We start from the raw sequence: 23,631 nt of genomic DNA, 5'->3' as shown, positions 1-23,631 counted from the left end.
TCTTCAAATCTTTGGGATGGCTACAAATATTTCTCTAGTGTACGATCGAACCGCTCTCCGCCATTCTATCTTATCTCTCAGTTGTTTGGCCGTCATGTGTGTCCGTTTCCATTTCCGTTCCGTAAGTCCGTCCGTCTTTGTGGAGTGCCAAAAAAAATCTGGCGCTCTGTAAAAGTCGAAAGGTATCGCATACCCACTCCCATTTGCCGACTCTTTCGGTCGGTGGAAGAGCCATATTATCGGCAGAGAAAGAGAGTCAGGAGAAAGTGAAGGAGAGGGGGGAGCGACAAACAAGTTTGCCAACGATGGATGGTCAAGAGCTTGATAAATTTGGCGCATCAACAAATACAAATAAAAACGCATTGGAAAATAGAAAATAAATTGGACATCACTCAACACAGGCCATCCCTTTCACTCCATCTCTGGCCATCTCTATAGCGCCGTTTTAGCCACTCTCTACTCTCCATTCTTCAAAATCAAGGCGAGCGAGCATTTTCTTCCCGAAAAACTTTCTCCGCTGCGTCCGGCTTGGCCTGCCTGCCCTCAATGGGTTAAAGTATAAATGAGCATGAATGACATCAATCTGCAGATCAGCTATACCCGCAGACAAATTTTAAAAGGATTTCTGTTTCAATTTTTATTAATGGCATAACAACTTAAAAATACCAGTATAGGAAAATATGATACCCTGCGAAAATCAAATTGAACAAGAAAGGAAAGCTAACTTCGGGCGGAGCCGAAGTTGATATACCCTTGCAGAATACTCTGTAAATTATATCCTCCAAAATTATTCATATGATGCATTCTTAATACTCATAAAAAATCCCAACTTCCTAACTTTAAAAACACCAAAGTTATGGCATTTCCAATCGTTCAGTTATATGGCAGCTATAGGATATAGTCGGCCGATCCTTATGAAATTTGGTAGGTCGGATTGATTGGCCAAATATAAAACCCATAGAAAATTCCAACTTCCTAACTTTACAAACACCAAAGTTATGGCATTTCCGATCAATCAGTTATATGGCAGCTATAGGATATAGTCGGCCGATCCTTATGAAATTTGGTGGGTCAGATTGATTGGCCAAATATAAGACCCATAGAAAATCCCAACTTCCTAACTTAACAAACACGAAAGTTATGGCATTTCCGATCAATCAGTTATATGGCAGCTATAGGATATAGTCGGCCGATCCCGCCCGTTCCGACTTATATACTGCGTGCAAAGGAAAGAAGGGTGTGTGCAAAGTTTCAATTCGATATCTTTAAAACTGAGAGACTAGTTCGCGTAGAAACAGACAGACGGACAGACAGACGGACAGACGGACAGACGGACAGACGGACATGGCTATATCAACTCAGGAGGTGATCCTGATCAAGAATATATATACTTTATAGGGTCGGAGATGTCTCCTTCACTGCGTTGCACACTTTTGACCAAAATTATAATACCCTCTGCAAGGGTATAAAAATTGTATATAATTAAAAATAATACTTGGTTTAAATAAACTTAATTATTCGATTTATAAATGTATGCGATCTGGAATTTATATATCGAGGTCTACAAGTATAAAATGCCTTATTGAATAATTTTAAACCTTTTATGGGTAGCCATAAAATGGTGGAAGGACAGACTGAAATGGCTAGATCGTCTCTGGGGGCCAACATATAATACTTAAATACTTTTAGCTGATCTTTAAAAACATTATGATCAAAATTAATTCCGATTATATTTTTCTCTGCCAACCGAGGCTCCAGTTTTTGAAGTATTTTAAGCGGGTCTTTGCTGTGATTGATTCATTTTATGACTCATTTTGGGAACTTGTAAACCCAGAGCCCACAAAAACGGAAACCACAATACACAATTTTTAACGGAACATTTGGGCACGCGCTGTTTCTATTTACTCCGCACCCACTGCCCCTTACTTTCCCATAGTTTTCGGTTTTTCATTTCTACGGACTCTTGACTATCTTATCAGTTGGCTCTGCAAGTGCTTGTGCAAAAAACAATGGCAAACTGATTTCTTTATAAACGAAAAAGAACATTACTGTATAGTGTCCCGACCGCAAGTTGCCCTCGCTAAAAAACCTTTAACGTTTGCATGGGTTGTTTTATAAACAACCATTATATGGTAAATTTTTCGATTAGTGTTCGATGTGCGAAATTTCTCTGTGTGGTGTGTTTGGGAGAAAATGACATAAGCATAAGTGCTTTTGGAGTCAAAATTAAAACAAAATAATATTTTTTAGCAAACCTTTAACTAAAAAACAACAACGTTTTTAAAACTAAATAATTGATCAATGAAAAGTGTCAAAACACGATGAAAATTGTATCAAAAGTTTGTGAGTTTGAGTGTCCACGGGTTTCATAAATGTTGATTTGAGAAAACGCAATTCAACTAAGAAGTTTTAGATAAATCAACCTGAAGGAGGATACAAATTCAAAAGGAAATCTTCGAAAGTATTAATTGAACCGATAAAATCAGCATGCATATGTTCTAGGCATAAACAATCGATTTTCTGTGTTTCTATACTAAACACGAATTCAATGTACAGGGCATAAAGCAATTCGAATTAAAACTCAACTCGAAAACCTCGAAACGAAACGTAGTAAAACAATTTTCGCTTTGCAAAATGCTCACAAAGTACATCGAGATTAAATTCACAATTCTTATCAGCAATTACAGTGGTTTGGATATCGTTCTTGTGCTTAGATCACACAAATTCGTTAAAATTATTATTAATTGTCTTGCCCCAGAAATTTCTTCCTACCATATTTCAATCGAAAAACAAGAAACGTCTTCACTTTTGAGCACAAATTTTAAAAATAATTTTTAAAAAATAGCTCACTTTAAAAATTTCACACATTTTTTAGGACAGATTAAGCTGTTTCTGGTGCCAATAGGCCAATTCAAATTTATTCCGATCAAAAGAGCCCTCGAAACCGACGATGATGTGGATACTGATGGCTTCCTCTCCAACACATTGTGGTTACTTTGCCCACCTCCTTTCCACCGTCACCCCGCGCTTTACATTACCGCTCAACATTCTTATCGGTCCGGCGCTGCTGCTTCTCCATTCCCAAAAAGTTTAACTGGACTCTGAGCTTACTCCTGTTACTAGTAATTGGCAAGGGTATATTGTTATCCCGGGAGATATGTGACATGCCAATTGCTTACAATTAAATAAAACCATTGAAATAATGTGATTTCATTGTTTTTAAAATAATACAGCATATCGTGGAATCCCTTTCCCATATAGCAATTTCATATGTTCAACACTGTTTAACATAATACTTGCCAATCGTTTTATTCTAGTAAAATCATCAAATCTATTATCATGTATAATAATTTTACTTTTTACAAAGAAGTTATTTTAGCTGGCATTACTAATGCCATAACGGATCAAAAACGCCTTCTGTTACAAATCTTTTACTCATTAAGTAAAAGATTATTTTAAAAAAATTGCGAAATTGCGAATTACCAAGGTATGTGTAAGTCGGAAAACTCGGTTTCCAGATTGTTCGAGTGATTTGGCTTTTCTAATTTTTTTTAAATCTTTTTTTTTTTACCCTCTCCTGAGAGAGTAAAGAGCGAAGCAAACCGCGAGAAAGAGAGAATGCACTTCGGGTCGCCTCGTGGCTTATTTCGCCGACCAATCAGAGAGCAGCTTGGCCACTTCGAGAGCCCCTTCGTCTCGCTGTCGTTGCATAATGACCAAAAGAGACGACGGACAACGACAAGTGTTGGCCCCAAACAACAGCAAAACTGGCCAAAAAGAAAAACAAGGGAAGAGCCCGAAAAAATTCGGGCGCAGAATGTAAGAGCGTTTACAACTCACACGAACACACAGCGATAGGGTATGGCGGTGATATTGGTGAGCGGTGGCGTGTTCGTGAGCGGTTCGGCTCTCTCTTCGGAACGGCGCCCAGCTGTTCGAATCGGCGGCCGAGCGCCAGTGCTGCGCTACCTTTCGAACCGCTTACAACGCGTCGACGCGACGCGGACGCTTGAAAAAAATAAAGAAAAAAGTATTACGCACTGCAACGCCACAGCAGACGAATACAAACAACAACTGTGCATGTAAAGCTGTGTTTTTATTATTTTTTTTACGGTGTTTCGCTGTTTTTTGCTCTCGTCGCAGACAACAAAAGTGGCAAAGTTTTCGCCACGGCATTGCTCATACGCCCCGTCTCTTGCAAATTCGCACACACACACACGCGCGCATACAGGCATACATATACATTTAAGTGTACGCGCGCGATTTGTGCTTTTTGTTGTTGTTATTTTTTTTTTTGCTGTTGGTGACATGCAGAAACCAAAAAAATAATAATAATAAATACAACGAAAGCGATTAGTTCGGTTTTTTCGCCAAAGTGGGCAACAAAAGTGCACCAGTTGACTGCGAATCAAAATCAAAACAAAAACAAACCGAAAAATAAATAAATCATTTATTATTAATGCATCGCAAAGTAAGCTTCTCCACAAAACACACACGTGCACACATAGACGGCTCACACAGAGGCACACCAATACACCAACGCACACATACTCACACAGATAGAGCAACAAGTTTGCGTGCCACAAAATTTCCATTCGGCAATTTTTTTGCGTTTCTGTTTGTTTTTATTTTCATTTTTTTAGACATTAGTTGTTGACAACAACCTAGCTTTATCTTGTTGATTTTTTCTCGGAAATAATATAAGTATGAAATAGCGCCTAGGCTAAACAACATTTTTATTGTTTCGTTTTCAGTTTTCGGCTTTCCCGCGAAATTTGTTCCATCACGAATTGAATAAAATATTTTGGAGTATGGTCCAGTTTCAAAACGTTCTTAAATTTTAGCTTAAGGTTCTTAGAGCATTAGGACTTAGAATTTAAATGTTACCCTCGACAGAATTGGTCAATAATTTCCCAGATTTCGATTTTGATAAAGTACTAAGTATGTATGTTTATTTGGTACACAAGCCAATCTGCTTGATATTTCCACTACTATATAAAATAAGTTTTTCCGAAAATTGCTTACTAAATGTGCAGCTAACGAGACTTAAACATTTTCCTTGCGTTAAAGGCAAACCAATGCATAACAATGCTATTTTGAATGAAATCCATTTCTTGTTAATTTTTTTAATTTTGGAGTTAAGATAATTTTTTTAGGTCTGTAGAAGGGTCAGGTTTTCAACTTTTTTGAACTAGGATTCTTTGCCAGGGGGCTTAGGTCGACATTTTTGTTTTGCAAATGCGTAATTTATAAGATATATTTATTTTTGAGGCAAGAAAACGGGAATTAATCCGCCCTTGGTAAACAGGTCAGTAATTTAATTGGATGCGGTACGTGCAATAAAATAGCTGACGATTCGGTAATGGGTTCAAGCTTCAGTTCTTACATTTTTTTGTACTTACAAAACGTATATTTGCAAATATGTATGTAGCTATATGTTTATAATTCGCTCATTACCGATGTTTAACATGCAAAAAATTGCGTTTTGCGGTCTATCTAAAATTCGTTAATTACCCAAGACTCTGCTGATAACATCAATGCAAGACTTTTAAATTTGTTGACATACTCCTTGGCTTAGTTTGACAATAGCGTCATCCTCTGTGTGCCAGTGTCCTTTCAGGGACATATTCGAATATGGGTGATTAATTCCGCACCATGTGGACGTTTGGAACAGCTGGTATATCTGCTTAGATCCTTGCCCAGATCGTTCGCGGTCCTTGTCTTCCTTTTTTTGTAGCGTTAAGTACAAGAGCAAAGAATCGTCCTCCTGTTGATTATGTTGTTGTTGTTGCAGCACACACCTTTGCACTTTAATTCCTGCCTTCTTATTTAGCATCTGCGCCGGGTGTTACTTAAAAAAAAGAAGAAGAAATAGCTGGAAGGGATGGGGAAGGACACGAGAGAGCGGTTCTACATGGAAAAGCGTGAGCGGAAGCAGGGGAATCGAATCGACTAGTGGCGGCAGCGGTTTTAATGTCAATAAGCAGCGACGGCTGTTGCCAGTCACTCACTCGAGCGACCCTCTCGCTCTGGCACACTCACACATGGCGTGTGCACGCGGCCAGGACATGCACACGCACTCACACCTTAACGAAGCAACAGTGCCGTCCCATATCCTTCGGCTTGTTTATCCTTGTTTTCTCTCGATTTCATGCTCGTTTCCCACTTGCCTCCACTTAAACCGGCCGCTCGCTCTGCCTCTCTTTGTTACTGTCTCTCTGCTTCTAACCCGCTCCCCTACACAGAGAAAAACAGCAACTTGTATGATTACAGTGGAGGAAGAAAGTATAAATACGATCCGTAATGACACAAATTCTGCATTTCTTAAACATGGGTAATTTTATAAGGAAACATCAATAATTACATCACTTTAAATGAATGCTTTTCAAGATAAATAAATGTCCTGGACAAAGAAGACATACAACCTAACATTCCGTGAAATCAGACACTGATACCGAATGAAATAATTAATACTTGGACCTTCGGGTTTCTCAGTAATTCCTCTAGAAATCGTAGCTCCACTGGCTTTTAAACTCTGACAAACGGTTTAAAGCCACTCTGAAAACCATAAAATGAGCTTAAGCTTAATTTTACAAAACGATCAACTTGTTGTTTTTTTTTTTTTAGGATACCGATTGTGTTGTTTTATTAATTAAATTTTAATATCATTAAAAACATTTAAATGATACTTTTAAAAACATTTTTATCAATTTATTGTTAGCGAATCATCAGACATAAACATGCGGGGGTTAAAAAAAAATAGAACAGGTGGCAAATGAAGACGCCAGGATATGCATTTTAAATTTCTCATTTGCAAGCGAGATTACTTTATTAGATTCGCATTACAAATAACTGAAATATGATTAATATTGATCATAATAAATAATGATCAAATCATTACCTCCTAAAGATGTACAAACTCTTTAAACCGATTGGTCTTGCAGATAAGGATTATTTTAATAGCGAAAGTTTAGTTTTAAATATTAGCTCGCCCATTTGAACGCCCAGAAATCGGGAAACTCTGTAGAGACTGGTAAATACCAGCTATTGGGCGCGATGTTTATTCGGTCCATATTCATCAATACACCAGCAAAATATCAAATCAACATTTATTTTAAGTTATTAAGAGACAAATTCGAACATAACCAGTGACGTCTCTTTAAAATAGATTACGCTTTCGACTTTATCACTTGTTCCGCGAATAGAATTGCTGGTGCCATCTGAAATGAATAACCAGTATCTAATAGTTGGGTCACTTGATATCATTCCTTCTTCCTTATTGTCAATTTGTATATATATCTGCCGTACTGGCCATATCGTTCAATGTAGTTTATTCACGCAGTGTAGAAGCCATCAACTTAAAACTTTTCTAATCGTATTTTTTATATATACACTGATCACGTTAAAACATTTCTGACGGTATATCTTATCGATCGGGTTATGTTTCCAAAGTCTGGCTGTAAAAAAAATTGCTTATATCTCTAAAGCTGTCATAAGCATATTCGCGCAGTACACGCTATCATTAAAACTTCAACTTCCCGTGTTAATATGACATGTATATTAATTTTATATATTTTATTGTACCCATTGTATTGTCTAAAATAAGAAATTACCATATCAAATTTTCTTTGTGTTCTTCACTCTCCCATTTCTGGCTTGCAGTTGTTATGATAAATGTTAGGATAAGGATGTGAGTAAAGAATAGTAAGAATATGATTAAAGTATATCGTAGATGATTACTGAATCGTCTTGTTGATAATGAAATGACTCGCGCCGCTTTCTGATATCATTGTTATTATTGTAGGTTGGTAAATATAAATTAGGCTTAATTTAACTAACAAGATAAATATCTTATCTCATTGCAATGGCTTATCTGTATTTTTTAAATACAGTTCATAAAAAATCATTTCTAATATAAAAGAGATTACAAATCAAAGTAAACTAGGCAAATGGTAAGGACGTTACAAAAGCTTTCAAAATTCAATTTCCTTAAAATATTTTACTGATATTACAAATCAAATACAATTTTAATTAACTGAGGGATCAGTAAATAATACTCCATTTAATAAAACTCAAATCAATTTTAAGAACCCTAATAATTTGACTTATTATTTTGTAGTGTTAACATAATAAAATTCTACCTGAATGACAGTAAATACAGTTCGTATTTTCTTCTTTATTCAAAAGCTTTAGGGGATGAGCGCACCCTCTTTTTAAGGCTCACTTATACTTTGGGGCGCTCATCAGCTGGTTTAAATTCACACACACTGACTTGCGAAACTTGTTCTGCCTGCCACGCCATTTGAAATGGCCTTGAACGGAACGGCATTTGATAGTGGCTTTCTGTGTCCGTTTTGGCACTGCCCTAGACCTGCATGCCATCTATGGGAACCCAATATATATATTGTATACATATATGCATGACATATAGAGCTGTTGCCGAATTAAGGGTCCGTTGCGGCTTTTATACCAGTTACTCGAACGGTAGAAGGGTTATTGTTTTCGCGCTAATGTATGTGACAGGTAATAGGGATGCGTCTATACCAATGTTGATATGTCCATGTATCCTTGATCATCATCAAAAGCTGAGTCGAAATGCTTGAGAAAACAAAGATATCTGGAACAATGTATAGGAACTTGGGAAACGGATTAGACTTGCAGATTCTTCCGATGAAAACGAATATAAGTCTTTCAAGTTGAACTTAAAACTTTTAAATAATTTCGGTTGAACATCGCACTATTTCCTTATATAAACGTTTTGTATCCATTGTTAAAAGCGAGAATAGGGCATATATAAACAGAAAAATGAATGGCTTTATGGCGTCCAAAGTCTTACCTTACAAAATATAAATTTTAAAATAAAAACGAGGACGGAAGCTAACTTCGGCAAGCAGAAGTTTTAATACCCTTGCAGACTTTGACGAAATTGCTAAAAGTGAAAAAGTAGCGAAAGGAATAAGGTATACATAAGTAAACTAGATTTGCATCGTTTCAAGTCAATTGCTTTTATACTGCAAAAATGTCATATACAAATAGAAAAAAAGGGATACTTTCGCAGCCTTTAACAATTTTTCCTATCTCCTTTAAGATATAGACTTCCGAGCGGCAAGCGCTTTTACCCTAATCAAGATATGCGTAAATAAATAAGAATTGGAAAATTTTATGTTAGTAGCTTACACACTGCGCGAAATATTCTGATAATCATCAAATTTGGACCGATTTCACCCTATTGTTCCTATGGGAGCTATAGGATATAGAGGTCCGATCGGCACGCGCTTTCACCTTGATCAATGTATGCATAAAAAAATAGGATTTGGAAAGATTCATGTCAATAGCTTGTATACTGCGTGAAATATCCTAAAAATCATTAAATTTTAACCGATTATACCCTTTTGTTCCTATGGGAGCTATAGGATATAGACGTCCGATCGTCACGCACTTTTACTCTGATCAAGGTACGCATAAAAAAATAAGATTTGGAAAGATTTATGTCAATAGCTTTTACACTGCGCGAAATATCTTCCATTCTTGCAAGTTATATCCGATTGTTCCTATGGGAGCTATAGGATATAGACATCCGATCGGGGCGGTTTTCAAACTTGATCTGCGTACACTTGTTTTAGGACGACTGTGAAAGTTTCAGATCGCTAGCTTTTAAACTGAGCTCGCAAACGGTATTGAAACAGACGGACAGACGGACAGACGGACGGACGGACAGACGGACATGGCTATATCGACTCCCCTATTGATCCTGATCAAGAATATATATACTTTGTAGGGTCGGAAACGTCTCCTTCACTGCGTTACAAACTTCTGACCAAAATTATAATACCCTCTGCAAGGGTATAACAAGAAAGGAAAGCTAACTTCGGGCGGACCCGAAGTTGATATACCCTTGCAGAATACTCTGTAAATTATATTCTCCAAAATTATTCATATGATGCATTCTTAATACTCATAAAAAATCCCAACTTCCTAACTTTAAAAACACCAAAGTTATAGCATTTCCAATCGTTCAGTTATATGGCAGCTATAAGATATAGTCGGCCGATCCTTATGAACTTTGGTAGGTCGGATTGATTGGCCAAAAATAAAGCCCATAGAAAATCCCAACTTCCTAACTTAACAAACACCAAAGTTATGGCATTTCAGATCAATCAGTTATATGGCGGCTATAGGATATAGTCGGCCGATCCTTATGAAATTTGCTAGGTCGGATTGATTGGCCAAATATAAAACCGATAGAAAATCCCAACTTCCTAACTTTAAAAACACCAAAGTTATAGCATTTCCAATCGTTCAGTTATATGGCAGCTATAAGATATAGTCGGCCGATCCTTATGAACTTTGGTAGGTCGGATTGATGGGCCAAAAATAAAGCCCATAGAAAATGCCAACTTCCTAACTTAACAAACACCAAAGTTATGGCATTTCAGATCAATCAGTTATATGGCGGCTATAGGATATAGTCGGCCGATCCTTATGAAATTTGCTAGGTCGGATTGATTGGCCAAATATAAAACCGATAGAAAATCCCAACTTCCTAACTTTACAAACACCAAAGTTATGGCATTTCCGATCAATCAGTTATATGGCAGCTATAAGATATAGTCGGCCGATCCTTATGAAATTTGGTAGGTCGGATTGATTGGCCAAATATAAAACCCATAGAAAATTCCAACTTCCTAACATTACAAACACCAAAGTTATGGCATTTCCGATCAATCAGTTATATGGCAGCTATAGGATATAGTCGGCCGATCCCGGCCGTTCCGACATATATACTGCGTGCAAAGGAAAGAAGGCTGTGTGCAAAGTTTCAACTCGATAGCTTTAAAACTGAGAGACTAGTTTGCGTAGAAACAGACAGACGGACAGACGGACATGGCTATATCAACTCAGGAGGTGATCCTGATCAAGAATATATATACTTTATAGGGTCGGAGATGACTCCTTCACTGCGTTGCACACTTTTGACCAAAATTATAATACCCTCTGCAAGGGTATAACAACTGATCTTTGATGTTAAAGGGAAGCGGTTTTTCTATTATCTTGCACAGAGGTGTACATATGCTTTAGATTTTGTCCAAAATTAGCATTTTGCAGCCGCACAACAAGTCAAGTCCAAGTCAAGTTGAGCCGAATGGAATTGATTCGATTGGCAACTCATAAATAAACATGAGTAGAGGAGATCGTTAGGCGAACATGCTTTCTGCACTGCCTCTCCTCCGTTCAAAACGCCCCTCAATCGCCGATCCCCGATCGCCGTTAAATCCATACACCATAAAGAATCGACATAACTGTGGCAATATTGTAAATGCAATTAACTGTTGTTCTCTGCCGCTGCTGCGCAATTGAATATCGGACATGGGATAACGGGGGGGTTTGGTGGGCGGCAACTTAGGGGCAGTTGGCACGCGTCAACCCCATAAACGGTAGAGCTTTGCGTTTCTGTTCCCCTTGGGACCCATTTACACTACTGCGTTTCGCGGGAAGCGCATTGTTTTCATATTCAAAGAGCACAGGACCCTAAAGGTGTCTTTTAAGATCACTAGTGCTATATTTTGGTTTTTCTTTTGGCGGGAATTCGCGAGCTTAGAGCTGTGCCCAATGACATTCACGAATAAGATTCAAATTTATCAAAGTATTACGTTGAATGATCAACAAACATCTGGTTTACTCTATGCATTTTTCCTCTGGAAAATTCCATTTAATTTCAACCAAGAAATTGGTAAATTTAATGTATTTCGTATATAATTGGCTACTGATTCGGGTTGAATTTAATTCAAATTAAAGTTTTAATAATTAAAATATTTGTATATGAACTTATGCTCATCGATTTATAATTTTCTTTAATGTATGAATGAGCTTAATCTGCGAAACTGGTTTATTTGTAGAACCTACATATTTTATTTTAATTTGGTTGTTTTGATACTCTTGGGTAATTTTAAAATGTTTCCAAAATATGTTATTTATGTCATTTGTTTGTTTAGATTCATATTTAATATATTTCGGTGGCCTACATATATAAACACCGTTGGTATTAAATTATAGTTTAATACCAATTATTAAAACAAAGACACATGCAATTTTATTTTAAAGTTTATACATGAAAGTAAACCCGAAACCATTTCAGTGATGCCCCGAAAAGGAATTCAATAATCAGACAAAAACTATTTGTTTAGCTGTGAATGTAGTGTAGAAATAACTGACTCCGCACAAAGTGACTAAAAGATTAAAACTAGTTTCCAAGTCTATCTATAGTAAACAGTTTGTATGCTTCTTCCATCTTATGTTTTTTACTTGGCGGATCACTTTGATAAATACATAAGTTCTATGGAAATTTCTTCCGATCATTTGTGCCCATAGTCTTCCATTCTTTTCCATCTTCTTCTGCCTCGTCTTCTAGTAGCGCCTACTCGCTTTTTATACGCCTACATTAACTATTTCCCCCTTTTTGGTCTGGCTTTCGTTATCGTCACTTGGCGGAGCAGTTGTGTGTTATTTGTTGCCGCGGCTGGTTGTGTGACCTTCGCATAGCAAAGCGTCGCCGTCGCCGTCGCCATCGCAGTCGTCGTCAGTCAACAGCTTCACTTATTATAAAAGTACTGCGAGCATTCATTCCGCTTATTTCGCGGGCTATCCAAGTCCACGCTTTATCGCATAGTTTCGTATATGTTAATTCGCTTCCACGCCCAGCCCTTCCGGACCCGGTAGCCGCCTTTCAGTGATGTTAGTTCAACTATGAACACTGGCGGCACGGAAATAATGAACTCATTCGCTCAGTCGGGCACCAAAACTCCGAAACCGGAAGTCCCCGAAACATTTTTCTGCTTCTTTCGCCTACTTCATGTTTTTTTTCGCCTATCTGTATTTGGATTCTTGGTAAAAAGTAACGCGCTTTGGATTAAAATGATCGAAATTAATAGAAAAATTTATTCATGCAACGAAAACTTCGTGTGTTTCTTAAAGTATGTGGGGATCATGTTTAAAGTAATGGAGAAGGGAAAGGGTAGCGTCAATTCAGTTTTCATGAAAAAATTGAACTTACATTTGCAGGAATCTTGATTTAATCAGTTAACTGAACTGCTTTATGTCAACGATTTTTATGTGCAAACTTTTGCCGTTTCTTATCAGAAGAAATTTCAGAAGAATTGATCAATCAGAGCTTTCATGCTTTCAATTCCTTAGAATTTTTATTTAATGAAAAATATAATAAGACGTCAGTTGAAAAAACTATGTACACTGTAATTATAATTTTGTAGAAACTAATAAATGCCTACATGATTTTATCTTCTGTTTTAAATATGATTTGTAAAACTAAATATTTATTTATAAAAATAATAGACGTCCTTGTTACGTTTAATACGTTTAATTTATAGGCATATAACTATTTATTTGTTTTTATTTTGTGACGTTTCGATACAATCTCCACTTAATAAACACGTGTGCGATTCTAAAAATGACACTTAATATCAAAACAATAACAGCTAAGAAAACAATAATACAACAAGACGTCAAAAATATCATTCATCTCACATACAAACAGTGAAAAATGGAACAAAACAAAATTAATCGACTGGGAAAATTCAATTTTCCAAATACTCACACTTGGAATATTTAGGCACTTTAAAATGTGAATTTGTTTTGAATTTCTGTCCCTTAAATTCTAATGTTTTTTGGTTTAGTTAAACGGTTGTATTTTGTGGTCAGTTAGGTGGTAACATATATTTGGTCAGTTAAGTAGAGTATTGGAAGAAAATGTAAATAAGTCGGAGTTTTGAGGGCTATTTCCCAACCCAAAAACCCGAAGAGATTTTAAATTAACAATGTGGAGCGAAGTCGAGGAGATCTCATTATATCCGGATTGTGTGGCAGAAACATTTCCAATTCGGTCTCGATTCACAAAAATTTGCAAATCAGATTTCATCCGTCTGTCTGTGCATATCTGTGTATTTGAATGCCTGTCTGTATGTCCGGGCATTATGCAAAAATGCTAATTTAAATGTGTTAATTTGATTGGCAGAGGTCCGACAGCTGACGACGCGAATTTTCGCTCGGCTCCGCGTTTTTTGAGTGTTTTTTTCGATGTTGTGGTTTTTATTCTCCTCTTTTTTTGTATCTGTGTAGTTTTCAAAAGTTAATCGTAAAAACTAGGCAACCGAGCTAATGAATAAATATAAAGTCATAAAACAAAAAGCAACAACAACAAAATAAACGAGATAATAAAACACGCACACATAAGATGCGATAAAAACGCGAGCGCTTGATTTCAAGCTGTAGTGTTTTTAATTTTTTTTTTTTGCATACACACTTACCATAAAATTGCCAAATTTGTAAAGAAAACAAACTTTAACTAAATGAACATTTTAAGCAAACAAATAAAAACAAACTGAAAAACAATTTGAAAAACGCTTTTGCGTTTTTAGGAACGCCGAAAAAAGAGCGAAGAATGTTTAGGCGAGAAGACAGTTGTGTGAGTATTTTGATCTCAATGATCTTCGTCTTCTCTGTTTCTGTGTGTTATTGGTTGCTATGGCTGTTGTTCCTATTGTTGTCATTGTTAAACAAATTATATTCTTGTTGTTTATTATTGTTGTTACTCTAAATGATTTTTTGGACTTACACTTCTTCATAATTCATTCATGCAAATGCACTCATATATTTTGTGTTCATACGTACATTTTCTAACTACTATGTGTTTATAAATTTACTTATAATAAATGTCTAAAAGTCACTATAGATAAAAAACAATTTTACCGATCGCACTTTCGGTAACACAATTGCGTCTTTATGAAAAGCTTAAAGTAGGTTGTGAACTGTTTAAACCCTACTTTAAGCTTACAATGAATATAAAAAACTGTTCTTGATGTTGTCTAGCCATCAATTCTTTTTTTAGGTTTTGGAAATTTTGTTCCAGTAAAATCTATTTTTTTTTATTTAAAATGTTTTTTTAATATTTTCTTTTTTGAGCGCGCAGAAAAAAATCCTAGAAATCATTTTCATGTCCGAATTTGACTAGATATGTATTTGCCAACGAGTAGCAGCTAATAATTTCAAGATTCCGAAAAGGGAATACCCGTCGCAATTATTTTTATATCCTTTTAGAGGGTATTATCATGTTAGCCAAGAGACATTTCCAACCCTATGAAAAATCCGATCAGCATTACCAGGAAAATCGATCCAGTCATGTCCGTCTGTACGTCCGTTCGTCTGTCCGTCTCTAAGCAAACTAGTCGCTCAGTTTTAGTTCTCAGCTATCTGGCGGAAAATGTCTGAAAATGTCTATCTGGCCCAAATGCACGTAGTATACCAAATTGTTCCCATTGGACCAATTGAAAAAATAAAGGAAAACAAGAAAGTTATTACAAATCGACTAAATTTCGATTTCTATGCCTATATTACTTAAAACAATGAAGCTATGTCGATTTTGCGCTGCATTTTGCCATCGTTTCTATGGCAGCTATATGATATTGCTGTCCGATTTTAATTTAATTAAAGCCGTAATTCTATAATATTTAAATATTACCAAATCCCAAAGAACAAACAAATTTAAAACAACAAAGTTATATTTTTTTAAATTTTTTCCGATTGTGCCTATGAGAGCTATATGATATAGCCGGACGAACGGACGGACAGACGGTTATGGCTAGATCCACTCTCCTGGTGATGCTGATCGAGAATGTATATACTTTATAGGGTCGGAAATGTCTCCTTCACTGGGTTGCAAACTTTTGACTGAAATTATCATACGCTCTGCAAGGGTATAAAAATATCCAAATATACATGTTTTATAGTATGTTTCATTTTTGTGATCGTTGCAACGGAATGAAAACTTCGGATGATATATAAGAACTTACACGAACTGTCAGTTCCCTAACTTTCTTAGCTGTAATTTCCTTAATCACGCATCCATTCATATATTTCGTAAAGTAGTGTAATGAATGGTAGCACGCCCACTTGGCTCTGTCCGTCAGTTTGGAGGGGATGGGATAGGAAGTCAATTGGCAGTCCTGCGGAGCAGGGTGTTTTCCCTTTTCGGACTTCTTCGAGTGCCCTCAGAAGAGGTAACTTCTGCATATCGATGCTGCTGGTGGCAAACAGCTGACTCTTCTGAGCCCCTTACCTCACCTGTCTGTGGTTTGTGGCAGGTGCCAAAACAAAACCGCAAAATATTGTTTCTTTTCTGCTCGTCTGGCTGGTGGCGGTTGGCGTACCTTTTACCTGGCTTTACCTGTTGGCCAGCAGTTGAGCGCAATTTAATTGAATTTTATTTCAGTTTTTCGAGCGGCATTAGGGTAACGCCCCTTTCCGCCTGGTTTTGTTCTGTTGTTCTGTGTGTGTTTCCTTATCTCTCGCCAGCAATTTCAATATTTTCGCTGGGGCCTCCTTCCTTCTCACCTGCTGTTTCTCCTCCGTTTTCAGCTGTTAATTCAAAGTAAATTATGTATTTAGCATAATTACAATATTTGACTTTACTCTTGACTGCACGCCGCACAAAGGGAATATCAGCTGCAAAAGCAGCAGGAGCAAGAAACTAAAAAAGTGCAGAAGAAACTGGGGCCCTGTCTTCAGCTGGAGGGCTCTTCCTTCTTCCGTTTATTTACCTGTTTTCCTTTTTAATTTGTCTGCTGGCCAGCCTGTCACTGGTGGTTGCTGTTTGGGACGCTTTTCCTTTGACTTTTTACTCTTAATCCCGACGCATCGCTCCCAGAAGATAAGAAAGAAATGCAAATTTAAGTTACTGTGTGCATTCTTCTCATCAATATTTAAGTTTCTGGCTGAAGGTCTTAATCCATTTTAGTCCTTATGCACCTTTTTAGTGCTTCTTGACATTGCCACATGTGCCATTACTCACATAATCACTAAGTCGATTATTAAAAAAAAATGTACTATTGAACCCTTAATGTTTAAATTTGTAACATTTTTGTGAACTTATTTAACAATTATCTTAAGACCAATCGGAACCAAGTAGTTTTTAGTCAAGCTGTAAGCGTCTGAAATACACAATAAGAAATACCTACCTATTTATATAACTATTTTTCAAATTCAATATTTTGTCATAAAGTTATTATAAAAAGTAGTTATTTATTTTTTATTTAAATATGAATGACACATTTATTTTCTCTATCTCGGTATTGTCACCAAAAAATTTTATATATCTTATCGATTATAAATGGAGAAAGTGGATGATTTTGTAGAATGGTAAAGGATTGAATCGATTTAAAGTCTTTCAATCCGATCGGCAAGTGATGTTGCGTTGTGCATTGTTTTTGGGGCGTGGCACATGTTGCGTGCATTTAATTACGCGTAATTATTCACTTAGTCTGTTATGCCAACAGCAGCAGCAAAAGAAACAGCAACAAATATGACGATGACGACGTTCGTGGCCCTTAATTGCAAGCGTTTTCCGCTAATTGCCCGAACCACGATCCCAATGAAAGACAAGGGGAGCCGGGAAAATGCTGGTGGAAATCTGGGAATGGCGCGTCGGACCCACGAATTTTGGGTTGCGAGCTGTAAAAAGGTGTCTTACATGTGTTTGCCGCGCAAAGTTTTATCGCATTTTCTTGTAATTCCCACGTGATTCATAGGCGGGGCGATTAGCGTTTACAACGTGAAGGGTGGTAAAGCGTTAAAAAATATAGGGGAACTGATGTTTAACTCAGGAAATAAGTACATCCTAATATCTAATAGTACTTGTACTTGCAAATGAAAAGATTTTTCCACTCGAAGCTCCAAGCACGTAAAAAGAGATTTCGCTGCAACTTAATGTGGAATAGGATCTGAAATGCAGTTGTTCTTTTTCATATGCGATAACCATTCTCTTTTGACCCGCATTACTTGACATGGAATCTAGACATTCACTAAACTCCGCTGATCCAGAAGACGCTGAAATCGAAGCCATCGACTTTCTTTGGCTTATTGGCTTATCGCTAATGTCAACAAGAACAATTGTCTTAACATAATTTTTGCCTTTAAATTATTTTCTCATGAAAATTGGACTTATTGCCGTAATCATTTGAAACCGTAACTTCTAGAATTTTTAATTCAAGAATTTTTTATTCAAGAATTTTTAATTGCACTCCAGTTCTAAGATAAATGGGTATACGGTCAAACTGTTACAGAGTACACTTGTAAATACCAACCTTAATTTAGCACATTTATTTATGTGAACTCAAAGTAAACCAAATTTTTGTATTAGCGGCCGTACTCAATTCGATTACATTTTCCAACTGAAAGGTTATGGCAAAATATTCGTAAAGGTATATTGTATTGGGCTTAACTTTCCGCTTTTCACTGCAGACCACAAACTCGCCCACCCATTTCCAAGCACCTTTTCTATTATCGTGGAACGACAAGCGCAGGTGACGGTTTTATATACAGCTATTGACGGCTCATAAGGGTATCTAAAAATACTCTTCGTTTTGTAAACAAATTTAAAAAGAAACGGCTGTATCTGGTAAAAGTAATTATTTCGATTTTTGCCCCGAAAATTGTATCATCTAATATTATTTGAGGGTATAATTCTGTTTAACTTGAAATCTGGCTTATTTGAGGTTTTTGTTATCGTTAGACTGTCGCTATGACAGAGTCTTTTTTGTCCTAATTGTCAGATTTACCGTCCTAAAAATAATCAAATTAAAATTCAAATTACAAAATGTCGAACATTTCCTACAAAAATGATAGCCAAACTGATTAACTATCGTTTTGACTAGTTTTCAGCTTCTTTGTGGAAAACCACAAATGTTTCTATCGTCCTAGTTAATAAGAAACCGATGGTACACTGATTAGTATTGTTAAAAAGCTTCGTAAAAACAAGGACATCTGAAAATCTGTTTCTAATTGGGCTTTGAAAAAACAAAACTCGTTTTCTCTCAGAATTTGACAGTTTAAAGCCTACTTTATGTGTATTTCCTAATCCTTTCTTATTTTCAAATGGTTGGAATTGCTAATTAGCTGTCAATAGCTGTAGGTACATACAAATATAGCAACAAAGGGGTTTGACCCCGCCCACTCACCGTGTCACTATGCGGTTGTGTATGTGTGTGTGTGTAGGTCAAGTGCAGGCGTTGACAAATTGTCGTCGGTGTTTGCGTGCTGTCTTGCACAATCCTTTTTGCATTTGACAGGCGATGGCATAAAATAACAATAATGATGACAGCACCTGGCTTGCACTCGAGAGCCATCTATCCTGTTTCCCCCACTCCCTTACAGTCTGCCCCCCTTCTAACGACTAGCAGCCCCACCTGCCCCAGACAATGGACGTCACATGGCGGCCAGTGGTGACACAGTTTTAGATTCGAAATCCTAGCTTTCAAACTCATTTACTTTTAAATTCTCTAAGTTATTCACAAGCCGAAGTTATGTAGTATATGTATATCCTGCATCCATTTACATAAGAAATTTTTCTGTAAAATGGATTGATCATGACTTCCGAATAAGTTCTCATATGTATGTACATATGTGTTTAAAAACAATTAAGTTGAAGAGGAAAATTAACATTCCTTTTCATGTTTCGATCTTAACGTACTACTAAAATTGTATAAAATGACGACAGAAAAACTCTTCGAACTACAGTTTCAGAACATTTTTTTGTAGCTTACTCTTAAATTTTTAAACTTTTTCGTCGAAACAAATCGATTTGACAATTAGAATGCTATATATACATACATACATACAAATGTACTTATATGGTCCAAACTATCAAATGTAAAAACTCATCAAATAGATTGTGGTTTTTGTTGTACTACTACATTCCATGGCACAGGAACACAAAATCGAACCTTTTTTTCACGAATCATTTTCACTTTTCTATGATATTTGCGTGCTTCTGGGTAAAAACCGCTTACAAACTTAAGTTCCATCACCCCGAGTTTCCACTGTATAGCTAAGAAAACGAAAGTCCGATGTTTTAAATTAATTCATTAGTGTTGATTATAATCATCATTTAGATATGAAGACTAGGTGGCTTCTAGAAAAAAAACAAGATCGGTAGCACTACTGCTGGCACTTTATGTGCGTGACGTCAGCGTTCTACGTACTGCGTGCTACGTGCCGAAGACCCTGTCTCTCTTTCTCTGCCTGCTTCTCTGCCAGCGTCGGTTTTCACACGCTGCAACTTCGGAAATTTTATTCAAATGTATATATACTCGGTATTGTTCGTCACTGGTCGTTTGGCTTATAGGAACAGAAGGTGCGAGAAATAGTGTTAAAAAGTTGCGAAGAGGGTTAGATTGGTATTGGGAGTAAGTTGTTCTTCAATCGAAAAACACGTTTAGGTGAGTTTTTAGTTAGGTCACCTGATATCTCAAAACTCCACGGTAGTACCTAAGGTCTTTCCCCAACACCTCCCCCGAACCCCTGTGAAGCATTTTAAGTAAACATAATGTATCAACAAATAAAAATAAAATTCGGTTCGAAATAATACATGGAAAGCCTACAGATTGAAATTCCGAAACAAGTCAAACAAATAAAAACTTTGAAAACGTAAAAAAAAAAACAAAAAACGAAACGCACAATAAAATTATTACGGCTTAAAGATGAATAAAAGAGAAACAATAATATCAAAAACAAAAACGAACTAGAAACACGCCGGAAAATCGATAAAAACTATTTAATAAACGAATTAAAAAATATAACAAATTTGAAATGTTGGCATTTAAAGTGGCCAAAGAATATCTCGCGTAACCTGCTGAAATCGCGCGTTATTCTTCTCAACTGTGTTATTGTGCCAAAGGCCGTGTTCTTCAGTTATCACTTATGGAAAATCATAAAGATCATGGTTTCCGATGAACAGAAAATATGTGACAAAGTGATCAAAGTGAAACGGTGAACGCGGCCAATATGTGTGAATACTCAATAGTTTTTCCTAACTTATCTCTGTGATTGCAGCCCGTCAAATAAATAAAATTCAAGAAATAATTCAACGGAAAAAGATGGAAAACGCCTAGAAAAATCGGGGTAAAAACCGAAGAACCAAGCGAGAGAAATGTTTTAAACAAGAGTTGCCTTAACAATAGAACTTCCTTGTTGACTTACATATACATATATACAAATACATATACAGTGTACATATATACAAGAATATTATATACAAAATTTAAAACGAAATCAACAAATATCACGAAAACCAAAAGCATAAGTATATTTTTTATACAAGAGCAAAGCTAAGGAATACTTCAAATTGTAAATCGAAAATGCGCCTAAAAGAGACCACAAAAAAGTCGGCGCCACCAGCAACAACATCAGCCTCCCACAACAAGTCCGTACCGCTGTCCGGGGATCTGCTCGGTACGCTCCACATCTCGCCGCCACACCATCAGTTGCCGCTTTCCGTGCAGCTGCAACACCAGCAACATCAGCAACATCAGCAACATCAGCAGCACCAGCAACATCAACATCAGCAACGCTGCTCCAGCGTGGGCAGCACCAGCAGCAGCGGCACCTGCGAAACGGACCGCTCCTCCCACTCCGCCGGCTGCTGCTCGTCAGCACTTTCCCCCGCCGCTGGCATGATGCCCGGCCTGGGGGCGGGAGAAGGATTGGGTCCTGGAGCGATGCCGGGCGCGGTGGGGGAGCGGGAGCGGGAGTGCCGACGGCCGGCGATGCGGCCTCCGCTGCCGCTGTGCTTGCGGCCAATATCGCCGAGTCGTTCACGTTCCTGCAACAGCATGCGGCGCATCATTTTCGCGACATTTTGTATGCGGCCCACATGCTGGGAAGAGGTAAAGGAGTCACCAGTGGGTGGGAAAGGGGAGGCATTGTCGAGGGGTATTGTTGCACGACCTGCTGCTGTGGGCAGCAAACTGGAGCCGCTCAACTGGTTTCGCTAGCTTTTTTTCGGCCAGGCCAACTTTCACTTTATGCATTGTTGCCGCACTTCACTTTGCATTGCCTCGCCTTGCACTTGCCCCGCTCAGTAAAAGCTCCCTTAGCTGGCACCCTGAGTTGCGTTCCCAATCCTAGCCGTTTTCATTTGGAAGCCAACCATTACATGGCTTACAGCCAATTCGAAAATGTCCAAAAAGCATAAACGTGCAAATAATATTTTTGGAAAACCTCGCTTTCCTGTATTCAAAATATACAACATTTTATTTTACAAATTAATTCGGAACCTACTTTAATTTCCAATTTCCAATTTGCTCTAGCTGCAAACCTTTGTTAAAAGTTTACAAAATCGACCTTTTCTTTTCATTTTTGACTGTCGATGCTCACGCCTTGTACGATTAATTTTTGTAATGCTACTAAATGAAGAACTATTACAGAACAAAATTGGATCAGTATTTAAGCAAAAAAAACTCAAACAAAGCAAAGGTCAAAGTTTCGCGAGGATTGTCGCTGTATTCATTGCACTATGGGTTGAATGTCAATAATATTGGCATTTATTCAAAAAATTAAGCAGGACCTCTAAGAATTTGGGTGAACATTCGTTAGACTAAAGTAGAATTTATGAAACAAAATGTTATCACTTGAACCACGCCGTCCTCTTGCACCCATACCATCTAATATTCGTTAATGGCGTATTTATTATGAAAAATTTGATTAAAATACTTTTAAAATTTTAGATATTAAATCAATATAGTCTTCAGCGATCATACATTTATGCATGTATATGGTTTTTGTATCCCTATTTATATTCGTTCACATTTTTTTTTAACTGCAATAGTTCGATCTTCAGACAGAGAGAAATGCGTCTACTTTTACTACTTTTGGTTGTTTGAAACCGCAAGAAACACTTGTAACATTTACTGCTTTTTTTAAAGCCAAAAAGCATAATAATAATTTCTTTAAAACCTTACTTATGTAAGAGTAATATTTGTTAGAATACACCTAAGAAGTCACACTTGCATTACATGGGACAGAGCTATTATTCAGATATTATTCAATGTTAAATACCTGTCACAAACATTTTTTTTTTCCAAATTGTGGGACTTTTTACCCAAAGCGCATTTTATAAGTATTTCAGAGATTGACCCAATATAATCAACAATGACATTAATAATATGTACACAATAATTACTTACAAGACTTACTTTAAATGGATGTACCTGTCTTTATTTTTATTACATTTATTTCATTCAGTTCAATTAAAACAAGAGAGAACGCTATAGTCGGGTCCCCGACTATCAGATACCCGTTACTCAGGTAAAGGGAGTGCGAGGGAGATGGAGATAGAAACTTTGATCACGCATAACTTTTTAACGAATGGTCCGATTTCAAAACTTTCTTCTACATTTTGATAATAAACACAATAAAACTGCATTTTTACTTTTCCGAAATATTTAAATTTTTAAAATCGTATATAAGCGATTGTGGGCGTTAAAGGGGGCGTGGCACCGTTTTGAAACAAACTTGCGCTGCGTAGGAACTCCTAGAATCTGCATGCAAAATGCCAATCTTCTAGCTTTTATAGTTTCCGAGATCTCAGCGTTCATACGGACAGACAGACAGACAGACGGACAGACAGACAGACGGACAGACGGACATGGCTATATCGACTCGGCTAGTGACCCTGATCAAGAATATATATACTTTATAGGGTCGGAAACGCTTCCTTCTAGCTGTTACATACTTTTGCACGAATACAATATACCCTTTTACTTTACGAGTAACGGGTATAAATATTAG

At 37.0% G+C, this 23,631-nt stretch overlaps 1 protein-coding gene across 3 annotated transcripts in view; it reads left to right on the top strand.

Moving 5' to 3' along the window:
- Positions 1-23,631, top strand: part of LOC108044908 — a 68,956-nt gene that overhangs the window by 38,262 nt on the left and 7,063 nt on the right. The gene's annotated exons all lie outside the window — the stretch shown is intronic.

The sequence above is a fragment of the Drosophila rhopaloa genome, unplaced genomic scaffold (assembly GCF_018152115.1).
Source record: "Drosophila rhopaloa isolate 14029-0021.01 unplaced genomic scaffold, ASM1815211v1 contig_3, whole genome shotgun sequence".
Taxonomy (NCBI): Eukaryota; Metazoa; Arthropoda; class Insecta; order Diptera; family Drosophilidae; genus Drosophila; species Drosophila rhopaloa.
Note: the sequence above shows the minus strand (reverse complement) of the source record. Positions and strands in the feature narration are given on the sequence as shown.